Source organism: Ceratina calcarata, unplaced genomic scaffold, assembly GCF_001652005.2.
Source record: "Ceratina calcarata isolate Rehan_Ccalc_2016 unplaced genomic scaffold, ASM165200v1 scaffold399.2, whole genome shotgun sequence".
Classification (NCBI taxonomy): domain Eukaryota; kingdom Metazoa; phylum Arthropoda; class Insecta; order Hymenoptera; family Apidae; genus Ceratina; species Ceratina calcarata.
The window spans coordinates 105,839-123,290 of record NW_017163310.1 but is presented as its reverse complement, the minus strand read 5'-3'; the positions used below and the strand labels follow the sequence as shown (position 1 = coordinate 123,290).

At 40.6% G+C, this 17,452-nt stretch overlaps 1 long non-coding RNA gene across 5 annotated transcripts in view; it reads left to right on the top strand.

Annotated features, from left to right (window-relative positions):
- LOC108626397 (uncharacterized) overlaps positions 1–17,452 on the top strand; it is a 131,911-nt gene that overhangs the window by 30,781 nt on the left and 83,678 nt on the right. For all 5 annotated transcript variants that reach the window (XR_003389382.1, XR_003389385.1, XR_003389383.1 and 2 more), the window contains exons 3-4: positions 1,157–1,310; positions 8,695–8,824. This is a non-coding gene — a long non-coding RNA (uncharacterized LOC108626397). The remainder of the gene's footprint in view (positions 1–1,156; positions 1,311–8,694; positions 8,825–17,452) is intronic.

Below are 17,452 nucleotides of genomic sequence, written 5' to 3'. Positions count from 1 at the left end.
GTCGAACGTTAAAGATCGAGTCGAAGTAGAGTCAGTTCGATTTATTTTTCGTAAATGTCAATCACATTAGAGTGGATTAAAATAAAACGTTTACTCTCCGGGTTGTATCGGGGCGAGTATACCATAAATGAAAAATCTTATCCATTTCGCTGTATCCATGGATAGATAGATACGTGTAGAGCATAGAACGTGTGGAGTCGCATGTAAACGGGCGTTTTCGCCGTGTGCATGCACTCGATCACCCGCGTTTCCTTCCCTTTCGACGTATCAAAGGAATCAGAAAGTTTTACGGCGCGGCTCTCTGTCGGAGGATATTTTATATCGTGCACGGATTTCTCGAGAAAACGTCGACGAATCAGAACCGCTAACCCACTTACACGGCTACACTTGCCCACCATAAAAGCAAGTTAATTTATTAAAAATCAATTCCCCTCCACAGACATGGTTTTAAATGATAATAACAATATCTCATTTTATTATTATTTTAAAATATCTTACGGATTACAAGTTAGTGGAGTTGTAATTGCTACTAAAAGTATTTTTCGTGTGTTCCAATTTTATTTATTAATCCTCAGTGTTTGACAAGAAACCTCTACGGAACTCTTTCTCCCAGAGTTTACCGTACGTACATGCGGTTTTCTGTTGATAACTTCAGAAATCATCTGCGTGCCGCGTAATGGACTGTATAATTGCGGTATCCTGATGCTTTTTGCTAACTAATTACGAATCAGTGAATTCATGTCTGTTTTATTACCGCTACGTTTTTGTCCCAAGGATGGAAGTGAAATGTAATATTTACCGGCGAGTGGTTCAACAAATATCCTCACGATGGTTTCATTTAGTCAAATTTCCATGTATCATTGAGATTTCAAAAAGAAACTGATTACATTTTATAATAGAAGCGAATGCGAGATTATAGGAATACGTTCAACAAAAAATGCAACGTGATATTTTCACCCTTAATTTAAAAATACGGTTCATAATAATAAATTACATATAATTTAATTAAAATAAATTCTGTATAACTGAATTTAAACGTTTGTACTCCTCGAAAGAAATCGACTATTAAGAGTTCTTGGAAATGTACGATCATCGCTGACCCGGCGCGAAGACACAAATTACCCTGGCCTTTTATCCGGTGGATCTCTTTTTACAGGGTCGCGTCGCTCACGAATGCAATCTCTCACGGCGGAAGTTGGCACGTGGTCACGCATCGCGCGGTCATCTGGCCACCCTCGCGAGTGTCATTAACTCGCCGCCGGAGAAATTCTCGTGTACAAGGAATGATGAAAGAACCAGTTATTAGCTAGGTGCGTATCAGTCTTGTCTCAATTAAAATTCTGCTCTTTATTAAAATACGAATACTGCGTCGTGTGCCCAATAGAAATAGATTATGAATGAAGTCGACAGATCGATTTTAACAATGCAAATCATTGAACGTATGCATAATGTATTGTATATTAATAATTACTGTGCTACAAAGTGATAAGAAATGGTTAATATAATTTTTCTCTTCACGAGATAAGATCGTATTTGCGCGTTGCTGAAGTTCTCATAGAACAAAGAAAACTGACAAGTTCATTTTCGTAATTGGAACATCGAATTCATTCGATAATTACAACCTCTTCGTGTCACAATTGACGATCAATTATTAACAATGTATAACCTACATTACCCGGTATTAACGTTTCAATTAAATATTCACGTACAGTACTGTACAAAATTTAAATAGTCATAGACAATTTTAATTATTGCAACTTTTTTACATTAAATGTACGGACAGTAATAATGCCGCTGTTCGAGCACGTGTTTACGATTTCGTACCGTCGCTGGGAGAGGGAGGTGTAGGAGGTAGTATTTACGCAGTTGTTACGCTGTTTACTGCTCGCTCCTGATTGCCCTTCGTAGCTTACTGACGTTACTCGTCATTCCCGCGCTCGGGAAGCGTCTGAAGTACGCCGCAGTGTGTGAGTGAGCATTCTAAGTGTCGTGATAAGAGTACGTGACTTATTAGATAATTTTGTCATGCAGTAGTGAAATTATAATATAATTAGACAATAGTTATCCAAGAAAGCGAGGAACTGTGTTGTTTGGGCATGTGACAGTCGAATCAGTGACAAGAACGAGGTGAGTTCTTCTTTCTTTTTATAAACTAATTTGGTTAGGTTAAGTAGACCTTAATATTACATTTTATAAAGTGAAATGTTTTATGCATTGTACCAATTTGTACAGTGATGAAATTAGTTGCCTTCTGGAGTAAACGAAGTTAAGATGTAAATCGTTAATAGTGTAATCGGTAGGTAGGTTAAACGATTAAATATTTTGTTCATGAATTTACTCTGATTTTATCCTCGTCTCACGAGTTGACGACGAAACGTGTATTGTATCATATTATAAAACGATGATTTTCCTATTCTAGAATTCATTTATAATGTAACAGAACACTGTCAAGTTCGAGACTGTTGCATGCTACTGTAATCTTTTGTGACTACATAGTTTGATTAATTACTAACGTACTCGCATTTGCTATTAACCTTCTACAGTCGATATCAGAAGTCTGTATGCAACTTGTAAACCCCAAATTCTCGGGCAATTTCACTGCGACGTGAAACAGCTTTTACCTAATATAGACTTCGTTTTTGTTTAATTGGGGCAAACAATAAGGGGTTATAAAGTGTTTTTGCTGTACTCTTATTGGCATTTGATAAGGGTACGTGGGGTATTGGCTGTGACTGTACGTATCCATAAAGATCGAGATCAAGCTCGCCTATTTGCATATTATTATTCGTAATGCCCAGAGGAGTGATTAAGCATGATGAAACTGCAACGCGAACTGATACCATCAGAACGGCCGCTGTCGATATCAATAGATCGAAACCGCAATGAATCAAGCCGCGAAATCATCTCGATCTAGGAATTTAACAGGCTACCATTGATCCACTTTTTGCACGACATTGACGCAAGTAGCGATCCCATTTCTACCAGCAGTCACTTTTATTACACTTAAACATAATCATTGTTTTAAATAGACGCAAGGGAATCAAAATTCAGATCATAGTAATAAAAGTTGGTGTACTTACAAAATCATTTAGTGAAAATGAAAGTTATAAAAATCTGTGCTAGTAGCCCGATGCTCTTTCGTTGTCTAGTTTAATGATTAACCTAATGATTCGACTCGGATAAACGTCTCGAGAACTCAATCAATACCGATCGATCGATCAACGACCGGTTGAAGGATCTGCCCGTTGATTACGGCCATTAATTAAAATCATACTTGCCGTTAAGATGAAGGAACGGGAGCGGGCCGCGGGACGGATTAATGAACGTAATTAGCAAAAATTCAAAGGGACTTTTACGCGGGTACCGGACTCCCAGGATGGTTCCTTGCCCTTTCAGCGTCCCTTTCTCTCCTCTTCTCACCGTTTACCAAGAGCCGGCTGGGAAAAACTCATGTTATTAAGCCGCGGCAAAGGTACAGTCTTTCTCATAAAACCGTTTATAATATCAGAATCGTGATCGAATGATGAAATCTGTGTAACAGTTCATTTCTGTAGTATAATTTTAAGACAAATCTGATTTTTATTTATATTAAATAGAATTCAGAATTTCACAGCATGAATTGATGTAATGGAAGAAATGAAACAGTACTTCTATACAATTTATCTGAATACTTATCAGGTTTAATATGTAAATATCTACAATCAACGTTCTCATATGCTTTGGATCGTATTTTTTTATTGAAATCGTTACTTTGGGGAAGATCACGGTTCGTTCTGAGACAGACTGTACTCCGGTTCTTCTGTAGTAGCCGGCGATGCTGCTACTCGTCTTCGTTCGCTGGCAAGGCTCGCGAGATTAGTTCATTACCGGGGCTAGCTGTGTCTTCCGTTTTTGCGTCCCATGGAAATAGATTTGTTGCAAGATCGACTCCATCGCGTCCCTACGTCACTCGCACGCGTTCACTACTCATTTCCTCGATCGAGTCCCACCTTGGTTTAGCAAACGATCAAAAAATTGTGTGGCAGCTTCTTGCTGCTATGACTAAATGCGTCTTGAAATTAGTTTAGCATCACAAAGCTGCTCGTACGGACGAGTCAAAGGCCGTGCAGTTTTCAATATATTTTTATCGTATTTCGCCTGGAGATCGCGTCGGTTCGTATTACCACTTTTTCATGTATTAAATTAAAGATTCAGACGAGAAGTCGAAGGATTATCAGTAATCGGTACGCAAGCATTTATTCGAGTCGAAATGATCTGGCGGTAACAAAGGCCGCGAGGCGTTAATCACTGAGCCACTGCGCCGCGAAAGAAGTTATGCAAATTTATAATTACTGATAAAAGTTGCTGTAACTCGACGTTTCTTTCGCGTCCGATACGATCGTACGCGGTGGTCGCGTGCAAGAAATAACAATAATTGCGTTACGTCTCGCTAAAATGCGTTCCTAATCACGCTTTTCATCGTGCCCCTTAAGCAGCATGCAAGAATATCAAAATTACGAGGCCACGGTTCTACGCGAGGCGTGGCAGACACACGCGTGAAACTTCACATAGGCACGTGCATCAGATTGCGTACGATACTCTGTTCGAAGTTTAAAATACAGAAATTTTTGTTTCATCGTTTATTATTAATTATTTTCAGTACTGAGTATAAAATTAAATCAGCTGCGATGTGAATAGAATTCTAACGGAAGTTCAGATGATTTAACATTATGATAAACGAAGAGTTACAAATAAGTTGGGCACAAAATTAGAACAACAGTGGTTAGAATAATGATACCTCGAAAGATAAGAAGACAATTTATTAAATGCTTTAAGATTGCCGTTTATATTATGTACCATGTCTCCTTGGATCTCGACTCGGATCTCTTTAACAAACACTATGAAAGTTTCCTTTGCAGAAAAATCCTCGGTCTAATTATAGCATTACTTCTCGAAACGCAGCTCGCGTGGTCGCTTTTCTTATGATAACTGTTGGCACAGATCCCTATTTGAAATAACGCTGCTCCTGTTACGTTAACTCGGATCGTATGAGCTCAGATTCAGAACGATTTACTACTCTTCAACCCTTTATCTTTCTCTTCCCTTTCATACTTTAGATCAACTTTCTTCCTTCCCAACAAATATCAAATATGATAACAGTATTACTTTTTTATATAAAAAATAATTGCAAAAGTGATTAGATTATTTGTAAGAGCATGGAAGATCGCAATTATTTTTGCACCAACATAACACTTCTATTTTCCTTTACATATTTTGACTCGAAAACTATATTTCTGCGTGCGAAGGGTAGAGTCAGCAAATTTTCAATAGGTGTAGATTCCGCGCCTGGTATTGGGCGAGCAAGTCGAAGCACCGTTGTAAGCGGTGAATCGCCGACCATTATGCGCCGACAAAACTGACACCGGTTTCTCGTTAAATTGTAATACGGTTATCAGCCGGTACGTTCGACGCGCTCCGCCGCTGTTCCCACGCGATCTAGGGTGCATCGGGCCACGTTTTAGGGGCTGATTCAGCGCCGAAAAACTACAAGGGAATCGATACCAACCTACGCGTTACTTAATCCTTCTATCTATCAACCTGCCATCGATTCGTTTGTAAAACGTTCGAGCTTCGTATCGATATTTTATATCGTCTCGTATGAACATTCGCGAGACGCAGGGTTTAACCCATATTAGAGTCTGCGACAAACGAATTAATTTCCGATGCAGACGGTTACGAGTATGTCTGACAGGGACGTCATTTTTGTCGAGTGCGTATCATTATCGATTCACTTTCATCCATAGTGAATGAGCGCGTGTATAAGCTGACTCTTTACGGGAACAGGAAGTCGGAGGTTATTACACGGCGCGGTACGGCACGGTACGGCACCGCGGCACGGATAAAGTGGAGTAGGTACGCATACCCGAGGCTCGCTCGGGCTCTTTAAAATATAATATCGCGAGGTTGGCTAGAGCCCTGGCAGCTTGCGCGGCTGCTGATCCCGTGTACCCGTGATTAGAGCGGTTTTTATGGTAATGCATTTCACCGTGGGCCCCCGATCGTAAATTGCGCCGATGACCCTTTACTTGTTTTGCGGATGATCCCCGCGTCCGGGTTTTACCTCGGCTTCTGCAGTAATTATGAAATTTCCATCGCCGGCTCGCCGCCCGGCCGCCGAACTTCGTTATTAATTGCCGGCCGACACTTTTCGACTATTTTTCTCAACTGTTCTTCACGGACGGTCGATAACATCGTCGATAGCATTGTTATGCGGTGAAAAATGCATCGGAATTTCGATACGTTAGTTTATTGGAAAATCGGTTTGTGGAAATTACAAAATGCATGTCGGGGCTCAATCTGCTTAAATCGTCGCCGTCGGCGGTGGCCGTAAGCGTAATTTTCTTATTAATACAGACTCCATTTAATCTTGTTACGTCGAGTCAAAAATCCCGTTCAAAAGATAAATTAATCACCGCGTCCAATCGGTTTTACATGTAACCGTGCATTAATTAATTTCGTAATTACTTCGGGAGAGTTTTTCATCTCATTTCGCTAGACAATATTATCGACGTTTATAATGTAACGTCGTGCTCTTTTCAATTTTATTATTAGACGGCGAAATGATTTCGTGGCCTGAATCGACTTTATCACTTGGCGTTATTAAAATATCTCGGAACCAATTAACTGGGGAAACAGAATATTCTTGTTAGCATTGGAGAAAGTCCGTCGCGTCGATGGAAGCACGGGGTACCATAAAATCTTGCGGCCGCGGACTTTCAAACTTGCAGTTAATCGCCGGTATAGCCGCAGGTTGAGTAAGCACAGAGTTTAACCTTTTGCCTGTTGCAAGAAAGTATGGTAGAAGTGTAATCGCATGCAGCTTGGCCCGCGTCCGCCTGAAATTATCGCGCAGAACGTGGAGAACAGCGTACACGCCGCGGAATTAATCGTATAGTTTGGAAACGCGAGATTTAGTGAGGGACTGTTAATACTGATTTATAAACGGACCTTCTCCTAGAGAATTTATGTTAATTCTCTTTGAATCATGCATATTTCTATATGTAAATTCATGAATGCACATGTAACTCCGCGTGTAACACTTGTTTTCGGCTGATTTATTCAAGTTTCTGTGAAATAGTTTTACTTTTAATTTAATCGTCTCATAGCTCTTCACTTTCATTCGTTTCTTCAAACTTCCCGTTTAGTTTAATAGATAATTAATGCATTAGTCATGATGGCTCAATTATTAACAAAACAACGTAGAAAGATTTGCAACGAGAGAAACTGTATAATTAAGAAGTTTCAGAGCGTGTTAAAATGTTGTTAAAGTGTATCTAGTTGGTAAAGATCTACGATCTTTTACTACGTTCACTTGATCCCGCGGTGATTAATATAGTTCAGCTTCTCAAGATTCATTATGCAAATACCTAATCCAGCAAAGAGAAGTTTAAATCGAGATAATCTTGTACATCGTGATATTCGAAGCACGAACAGTTGACAGTTCTTTACATCAACAAATATTATTGAATAGCTACGAACAGTATTTAATAACCTACTAGATATCACAATATCGACTATTGAATTTCAATAAAATGTCAGATCCCCGATAAAAATGTGAGGAGGGTCGGGTGTAACAAATTTCACAAAAATCATCGCGTCAGGACTAACATTTTGTTTCAGATAACAGACCATGTAAAAGTCGTGTTCACTTTTTGTTTTTTTTTTGATAAATTCATCAAGGTGAGATAACCCTGTCCTCTTTCTAAACGAAACTATGTAATCAACTTTGCTACGGCTAGTTTACATATTCAACGAGTAATCTTCTTCAAATGCGTCAGAGGGAAAGATTAAGTAGCACGGGTCGAGGTAAATGATGTCTCGAACTGTCATCCTGAGTTTAGGCGATAAAAAAATTATACAGTCAGCGTTCATTTTAATTACCGAATTATTTTACGTAAACATTTATTTAAAAAAAAATCTACCAACGCTGTTTTTGTAATTGATAATCGTCTGAACTAGATTGGTAACTGGGAAACTTTTCGTCTCGCGCGGTGTTTTAAAGGCCCTTCGACCTGTTCGCGACCCTCGCGGCGCGGCGGAACATCCGTCGCGTGGGAACCTGGAGCATGCGACCCGCTTATACCTTGTGAAAGGTTAAACGGCCTCTTTAACGCACACTTGCAGCAACCGCGCCAGCGGAGACCTTTCTATAGCTCGGGAAAGCGCGTCAAGCGTTGTCGTTATCGAACATTCGTGTCCATTCGCTCGATCGATTCGACAGATATCGCGGCGTTCGGTTCGCGGATCGACGACAGCTACCGCCCTTTCGTTCCTCGACTTGCCTGCCTTTCATCAAGAAAAGAGACCGCTCTCTTTTCCTCAGACTCATAGGCAAACCGATCCCAGTATACAAATATACAGTTTATATGCATCACGAAATGCAGACAATCTCGATAGTAGTATATAATTAAAATTCAAATACACATTGTCAGTTTGTCGATCAACCGGTTTAACGTTTAATTTATTTAATGCAACGATGCTCTGAATAAAATGCTGGAAAAGGCCGAGGGCAAAAACTGTTATAACTCCTTGATAGATAATTACACGTTAATCGGTGCTCAATCGCAGCTAACCGCAGCCTGAAAGGAGAGCGGAATTGGCGTTGAAGGGTTAATCGCGTTCGTTTCGCTAACAGAATGCTCGTGATTGTTACAGTTTGGCGGCGATCGGGCCGTGGCGGTGACGGTAACGGCAACGGGGACCCACGGAGAAATACTCAAAACGCTGTATATCGGGCGCAGAAGTTGCAAATTACGTGGCAGTTTCAGCGCGACATTGTTCCAAGGTATGTACGGCGGCGGTGGGAAACTAACGGTTCGTTTCAGTTACACGCGGAGTTACGTCGCGACAGTTTAGTTTGGTATTTCGGGCCGATCTTGAAATCGGCTAGGGGCAACTCCGTGTCAAAGTTCGAGTCAACTTGGCCCCGGTGAACGTGCGAAACGTGAGTCGCATTCGCATCGTCGATCACCGTAATCCCGGACGGTATTAATTGTTTGTCAAAAATTTCCGCGGCGCAAAATTGTTGAACAATTTTCTGATAGAATTTCGAGTGGGATTCGTTGAACCCGCGGAATGAAACGTTCTCGATAGTTTTTTTTTTACAATTATTAGTAGAATGGGTTTGAAAGTACTCTTCCATAAGGGAAGCTTATCAAGTTAAAAATCATTGAATTTTACACGCGAACACATGAAGCACTGGCGTTCTAAACATTCTTGCTAAAATTTCATATCGGTGGAATTTTTTTTTTTTTTGTTCCATACATTTATTTTTACCGACACGCAGCGCGTGGCGATGCGTTCAATGAAATTTGATAGAAAGTTCAGTGAATACGTCGAATTCACCGCCGGGTCACATCGTTCCTCCTGTAGCTATGAATCGTCCGCTTCAAGTGTTTGAAACTGATTCAACTAAAAAATATTCTAATATTAATGCAGGTTTTTATATTGATTTCCTTGCTCATTCAATTTGTAAATCCGCAAATGCACGAGACGATTATTACACGTTCTATCCGTATTGTGAGCAATTCTCGCTAACAAAAGCTCGAAAAAGGATTGCAACGCAACCGGAAAACAGGATACAACTAACAGAAGTTCCTCGTAACTCATTTCTCACCTTGTTAGTATAATCCGGCGGAGACTTTCGAGTAATTTAACGGGAGAGCGCGCGATGATTGCTACGTTGTATGAATTTCGTTTCTAGTCGGAGTAAAACGAAAAAAATGAGGAAATTCGCGCTCGTTGCCTATCGTTCCGGCAACTTTCATCGCAACAATATCGATACCGTAACAATTGTTGTAGCTACCGCTGTAATTGGACCCGGCGAGAACAGAATATCGGTGGCTCGTTTTTGAAACGCGTTTAAATTGATCGCCAGCGAACGCAGAATTATTCTGGTTACGTAGCGTAAAACAATTTTTCCGATAAATTAATTGTCGAGCAACATTTTAATCGCTACACGTTCATTGATTATTATAATTAATTAATGATGTGGCAGATTATATTATATTTAATTCCTTGCTCTCGTATGTCACGGTGCAAGTGACAGTACAAAACAGCATTGAAAATAAATCGAGTCCGAACAGTTAATGAAATGCTTAAAGGATTTTCACGTATCATTAAAAGTAGAAAATGAAAAATCGCATTTCGCTGCTCAGATACTTGTGGACGATAGTGTACGCGGGTTTAAAGTTTCCCCGGCTGTTATTTTTCAGCCGAGTCGTCGAGACTCTTCTGTCTCCCTCCGCCCTTCCCACTATATTCTCTTTTTCCCTTACTCGGCGCGTCGAAATTTCGGTTGCCACTTTATGGAGCTGTTTTCCTTTCCTTCCTCTCCGCTACGAGGAAACTTTTCCAGTGTGGACCGCCCGTGGAACGCGACGCCAGCTGGGAGGGGTGGTCGAAACAGGGGTGAAGCGCGAACGGGAAAGAAGAGGGAGAGACAAGTTTAAGGGTGAGCCGAGGGAGTTAGGGTAGGTTGCGGCACGCTGGAATTCGGTCACTATTTTAATATCGATCCGCCCGCCACCCTTTCCGGCCCCCCTTCCCACCGAGGCTTGGCTCTCTTTTAGCGCACGACCCTGCACACACGCTTGGCTGTGCACTTATTGATTCTACACGAAAATCTTTCATTAATTTCACCAACCGACTGTGTTTTTCCACGAATTTTTTATAACTCTATTTTTTTTATAACTCTTTTTTATAATCTATAATTTGCGATACACAAGCTCGTATTTAAATATTTTGCACAGAGGAGTTTGCAATGAAACAATGCAAACACCTATAGCGATGCTTAGAAAAATCTTAATACTGATCAGCATTGAACGTTTTCGAGCGGTATAGCTTTATGCGAAAAGTCAACAATATTATTTTTCTGGTTTAAATGCCAGGGTGGGTGGAAACGCAACAGCAGTGCAACGAGAGATCGGGTTGCACGATGCCCGTGGTAGAAAGTAACTAATGATTCTCGCAGGAGCGGATCTACGAGCTGTAAAACCTTTACGCTTGCTTTAGAAGCGAACTCTTTATACATATGCATCATGATAATCATTGCAACGTATTACCAACACTGCTAACGAGCGCATTTTCTTCTTTACGGGATATTCAAAGAGCTTTTCCATTTTTTTGCTTCTCGATAGACCTTAGCAATTTTCATAAGAAAAGTTGTTCTTTTTTTTTCTGTCGCTGCATTATAATTGTTTAAATTAATCGGAGCAAATCGTATTTAGAATTTTAATATCAGTGTAAATATTGAGACTTTTCGTGCAACAATTGAAATTTGAAAACGTTTCGTTGTAATCAACGCATCGACGGGTGCTTCGTTAATTAACTTGACGTCGAAAAAAAAAAAACAAGAGGAAAAATCCATAAATTCATTTAGAAACAATTTCAGTTTTGATATGTAATTTTCAACCGGAATGATGACCAACACGCTCGTTTTAACGGATGCGAAAAAAAGAGTACGCGGAGCTTAATTTGATTCGTTAGCAACCTTGTCTTGCGAAATCTGCGATGCCACGCTCCGTGGTTCTAATTAGAATCGTTATTATTCCCTTTCGGTGGTGCGCAGCTGTTATCGGTCATTCGTTAGCATTCAGATAAAAAAAGAGGAGTGGGTTATCAATCTTTTGTCTCAAGGAACATTGCTCCCTCGTTCGAATTAACTTTTTACGAGCATGATTATGAAACATAAAAAAGGTTCATTAGCATAATATTATAAACGCATCGCGCGGGATCAGCAATGGAAATAATAAGATTAAAGGAAGTAATAAATCGAAAAGGTGTGAAGGGAATTGTTTTACCGAATGATGTTACGATATCAGTCATAATGAGACAGAGTGCATGTACGAAATGGAAGGAAATTTTCAAATTCTGGCGATCGGGTTTAATAACAGCCGCCGACTTAATCCCGTGGCAACTGTAATCATGGCCCGGTCGAATAGGTAGGAAAAGTCGCATGTTAAGCCTGATAAACGAAACATAAAGGCACTGATGGCGGCCGAATGGGTGGTCGCAACGGTGGCCACAGTTTGGTGGTAGAAACCGAAGGGTGGTCTGCAACCAACGCACGATTAGTCGTACGTGTTCACGCAAAGTATGCAGAAACTCGGTAGAAGAAGAAATAATACATTTATCGTAGAATACTATCAGGTACGTGTCAATAAGGAGAACGTGTTCACGTCTGATTGGGAACGAATCGAATTGACGATACGTGCGACAGGTACCGCGCATCCTGTATTAGTTGTTCGTATACTTAGATAAAATATTTTCTACGTTGTTCGTTTTTTCGCGGACAGCGACGGGGCAACAAAAATTGCCGGTTACACGCTCTAATACGTTTTTTCGTGTCGTGCTCATTGGAGAACGGGCGGCCGGTGCCGCGGCAAAATTTACCAGAAAGCCATGCACCGGTCCGTGCGAATTCCCATCCTTCTTTTTTCTCTTTCTCTCTTTCTCCCTTTCTGTTCTTTTTCCTCGCGTAGAAAAGGCGTCGCACACTCGGGCCGCGCTGAAAATAATCCAAAATAAGTCGCCGGTATCGATCGGGGCCGGGCAAAAAGAAGGCAAAACGTTAGTCGACGGCCAAGCACCCGTGGCACACGCGGCCCGTGCCGCCCCGTGTGTTACTGCAAGCTCACGCTTCGCTACTAGCTACTAGCCAGAACGGTTTTAAGTTCGCTCGATTATCGAGAAATCTAAACAGATTCCGGGATAATTAAGGGGCTATGGAAAATCTTGCATCTGAGATATTCAAATATTCAAAAACATGCACACTATGTCGAGCATAAAACACAAATGACGAAACTTCTGTTCAGTTCGTGTTTTTAAAACGATTGGCAATGCTCGCTGTAAGTAATTCTCAACAGCGAAGTAAATAAAATTATTTATGAATTTAATTCCCCTACCGCTAACGTCAGCGTCCGATTAGATAAAAATTGTAATATGGAAATTAAATGTTCATACGCGTCGTTACGATATCTAAATCACGTTGGTAACGTCCGGATAATTCGTAATCATTTTTCACGGTTAGAGGAACTCGCGATAAGTTGGCTTCTCTTTAGTAAAACGTTCGCAACGTGTACCTAATCAAAATCCCATTATACGTTTATTCGTAATTGTTAGACATGAGGAATGTTCAACCGGATCGCAGTAAATCAGAAACGATGGATTTCGGGATGTAGTTTTGTACGCAGCAGCTTGATCCGTGCGATACGTAGTAAGCAGTGGGTTAACCCTGATTGAGAGAACGGGAGGAGGGCGGCGTGCTATTTAAACCGCGACGTATCAATAACGGAGTAGTTTTTGGCCGATTTCATTGATTTCCGATGGAGTTGCGCTGATGCGCTTGGGACGCGACGGGACCGGCATCGGCAGCGGGCCGACGCGTCGCGACTCCGGCACAGGTAGGCTACATGCAAAACATTGTAATTGATTGGACCTGTGGCCTGATAACCGCCCGGTGACCTCACCGGCCCCCGCTCGATACGCGTACTCGGTCATGGAATAATTATTTCTTCTTTCTCCGACTCCTCTGTCTACAGTCGTCCGCAAAACTCCGTGTTATCTGCGCGGTCACAGCATCCTTAAATCACTGTCAATTATTTTTATTAAGGAATCGAATCTTAATTAAACAGATTCTTAATTAACATTACTTATATTATATTTGTTTTCGTAATTTCTTATGTTACGTATTGATTAACAAATGTTCCCCAACAAATGCAGAAACTAGCATGATTTATTTTTTTTATAATGAAGTTCGTCTAATTCGGAATAAATGAGAAATCGTAATTTGACTTTTGAGTCTGAGTGTATTGGTGGAGTCTCTTTGCCAGGGGTCTGAAAATCGATTACACCAACGATCTGTTGTCTGCATCAGGGAATGGATCCGACTATCGACGCGTCTCGATATCGGAAAACCGGTGAGGTTCTCCGGGGCGGAAAACGAAAAAATTAACCTCGAGCGCGAGCCGAACCAGAAGATTATAATTGAACGGGCATCAAGTTTGACTTGTTTCAAACCTTTTTTTCGACGATGCAGGAACCGTATTTTCGCCTTGCGGTTTTATTTCCATCGCTTGACAAACTCGTTCGAAAAATATGACACAATCCGAAAAATTGATGTAAGCCAATTTTCCCGTTTGTCAATTGGCTTGATAATTTGAATGTTAGACGACGTGAATTAGAGATCATTGAACGTGGAATTAAATTTATGCTAATTTAGTGCGGAACATTGCATTTGTTATCGTTATATTTGCTTGTATTACTTATCGCGGAGCTTTCGCTTTTGGTAGGTGCGTACTCACTTATGAGCACCGCTGTACATTGAAGGAACCCCGGAAACCACGGCAGAACAAATCTCTTAATAGCTTGTTAATAGTGAAACGCGGCACGGAAAATCAAGCGGTGCGGTTATTGAACGTGCTCGAATATTTGAAACTGCGTTTAATGCCGTGCTCCCGGGTAATTACACGCTCTCGCGACTAATAGACGTTCAAATAATCGAGACTCCATTATAATATACCGGTACGCGGTGGCTGCACAACATCCAAAGCTGTAACGCCTATTGAGGATTTCAATTCCTTCCAGATTTCAGACTCTCGAGATCCGATCATAAATACAGTCTAATACATTATATATTATTTCTCATAGAAAAAAAGTAAATGCCATTTTCCTACTTCGATTACGTGAAACAGCTTCATAGTTNCAGAAACATTTCTTCGTCCTAGCGAAAAATGTTTCAGACAAAAGTTGTAACTCCATTTGTCAGATTCAAGAAAGGTCCTAGTCAATTTCCTTCTAACTGGACTCATTGAAGAATAATTAGCGATGACCGAACCTACTGTTCTTTCTTATTCTCTGCCAATATGTATACATACTCACGTTATAGATGAAGTGCGCTGTTTAAAAACAGGCTTGTAACGTTTCGTAATAAGAAGCCTGGCCGTTTATCATTAAGCGTATTGCGTATCCGTGCAGTAATTGCACACTGGATCCGCGTGCAACGTTGTATTAAACGTTTCAGCATACATAGTTAGTTTTATAACGTTGCTTCCGATTTACACATAAATCTTCGCGTAAATTGTTGACTTCTTCGAATATGAAAATATGAACCACTTCTCAGTTCAGTGCGTAGATTTCGCAGTGCGTGAGCAGCGAACCTTCCTACTAGAAACTCCGTGTACAGTCCGTCTCGCAATCGTCTTATAAAAAATAAATTAATCATAAATTATAAATTCTTTCTTATCTTTAATGACTGTTTCATGGAGAAATATTATACGCAGGAATATATTTCAATTACGAGATGCTTTTAGATTTTATTTATTGTACATTAGTGGTACAAAGTAAAAAATATGGTTTGAAGTCTTTAATTACAAGAAGGCAAATGCAGTTTCATATTAAGAAATCTGTTGATCGCTGAAATTGTTTATTCATGGTTTAATAATTGAGCATTTATTGTGCGAATACTGAGCCGCGCGGATTATCAAGTTTTTAATGATACGGGATCTTGCGGCAGGGACTGTACGATACGCGAATTAAAGAAGATACGCATCGTTCGCGAAGTACCGGAAGAACGTAATTCCGCGGACCTAGCAAACCGAGTCCCTCGGCATCTTCGGCTAATTCCGCGCGATAAACTGAACATCTCCCCGACTTCCTCCATTATGATCGGAGATAGACATTTGACGGCGCGCCGCGCAGCTCCTATCGATCTTTCGCGTAACACCGCAAATACGCCAGTCATCCTCCGTTTTTCCCTTCCGCAAACAAATTTCCAACTACCGTTGATTTCTCTCATTAGACTCACGATATACAAAACCGTTCTTATCTAATTAAACAATCGAGAATCGCAGGTCTTATCCTGTTAATTTTACGACAAACTCTCTGCTCTCACAATGAATATTTCTTACATTCGCAATTTAATTAGGAACGCTTTTGCTCGATCGTGCAATGTATACTTTCCTTCGGTTTCTTTGCAATACTGATGTTTTCTTACACATGCAGCCTATTAGCACGGGAAATTAGGCGATTCTCTAATGGGCAGAGATTACACGGGGCGTCATTCGCTGTCATTAGCCTCGAGGAAACGATCGACGCATGATTTTCAGTCTGTTCCGTGCGCCGCGGCTTCGTTTACGGAATACGACCCGGTAAATGACTTAACCGTCGGCAAAAACTCGCGTTAAGTTATATGCCCCTTCGTAGAAGAAGGGAACGATGGCTGGGAAATACCGGAGGAACTATAACAATTCTATTCCAATCTTTGTATCGGTATCGCAATTTAAAAAAATCAATAATATGATAAAATGAACAGTTAGATGAACATGATGTTTAATTTGGAACGAGGAAAACAATTATTTTGTAAAGAATTTGATTTAATATCATAAAAGATTCTCCGTATCGTGTATGAATTATTTTTTTAAATGACAGTAATTTTACCACTTGAATACCGGCGAATGCTAAAACGCCTGGCTAGGAAAACGAGCACGAGTAGTATCAGGATTTCGATCTCCGGTTCGTAAATCGCGCGGATGCCTCGCGATTAGCAAGGAGAAGCCGACGCGGTGTTCGTTTACCAGGTTGTAAACGGTTTAACGGTTGGCGAAAGAATATCTGGAAAAGAGGCACCCGATGCGGTTTGTCGTGCAGCATCGACAGTCCGGACTGCCGATGGTTCCCGGGGTAGAAGTCTGACCGATCATTACGGTATGCCTATTAGGAACGGCTTTCTGGAATTTGCACCTACCTCGATGATAATAAATACCCCAAACTTCCACGGACACTGTCATAAATAGATTTTATTATCTGAGAACAACCAGGCAGTTTCTCACTTTATTGAACGAAATATTGTGAGAATTTAGTATATCTTAAAAGTCATTCAATAATTGCAGTCTTGTGTTTTGGTAAATGAAAATTTATTCATTAGTGAATATTATAAGAAATATGATGACATTATACAACAGAACTACTTTAAGAAGAATTACATATATGATTAATATTGTACACGTTCTCGCCTTTAATCTTCTCTGAAAATTAGCAACAAAGAGCTGTGTTGGAGAAGGTTTAAACGCGAATCGTGACGAAAATCGAAATGAAAATTGTCGATGAACGGGGTAACGCCGGGCCGACTGTAAAAGTCAAGCAGGCTCTCGTTGGGTTTCAGGAAGCCACCGTTCTCGAATGGTGGCAATTTGACGGGGGATTTACAGGCGGGTGCCGAGCTATTGCTTTTCGCGGAGCGAATTCCAGAAGGCTGACCTAACGCGTTCGCTGCTACTCAAAATTGACGCGTTTTGCCGCCGGAATTACAATGAGGCTTCTATTATTTTAAGCACACAATACCGATTTTTACAAGAACTTTCTGTAGATTCCATAAACCAGAAATGTCAAGTATAAAAGATAAAATAAAATTAAT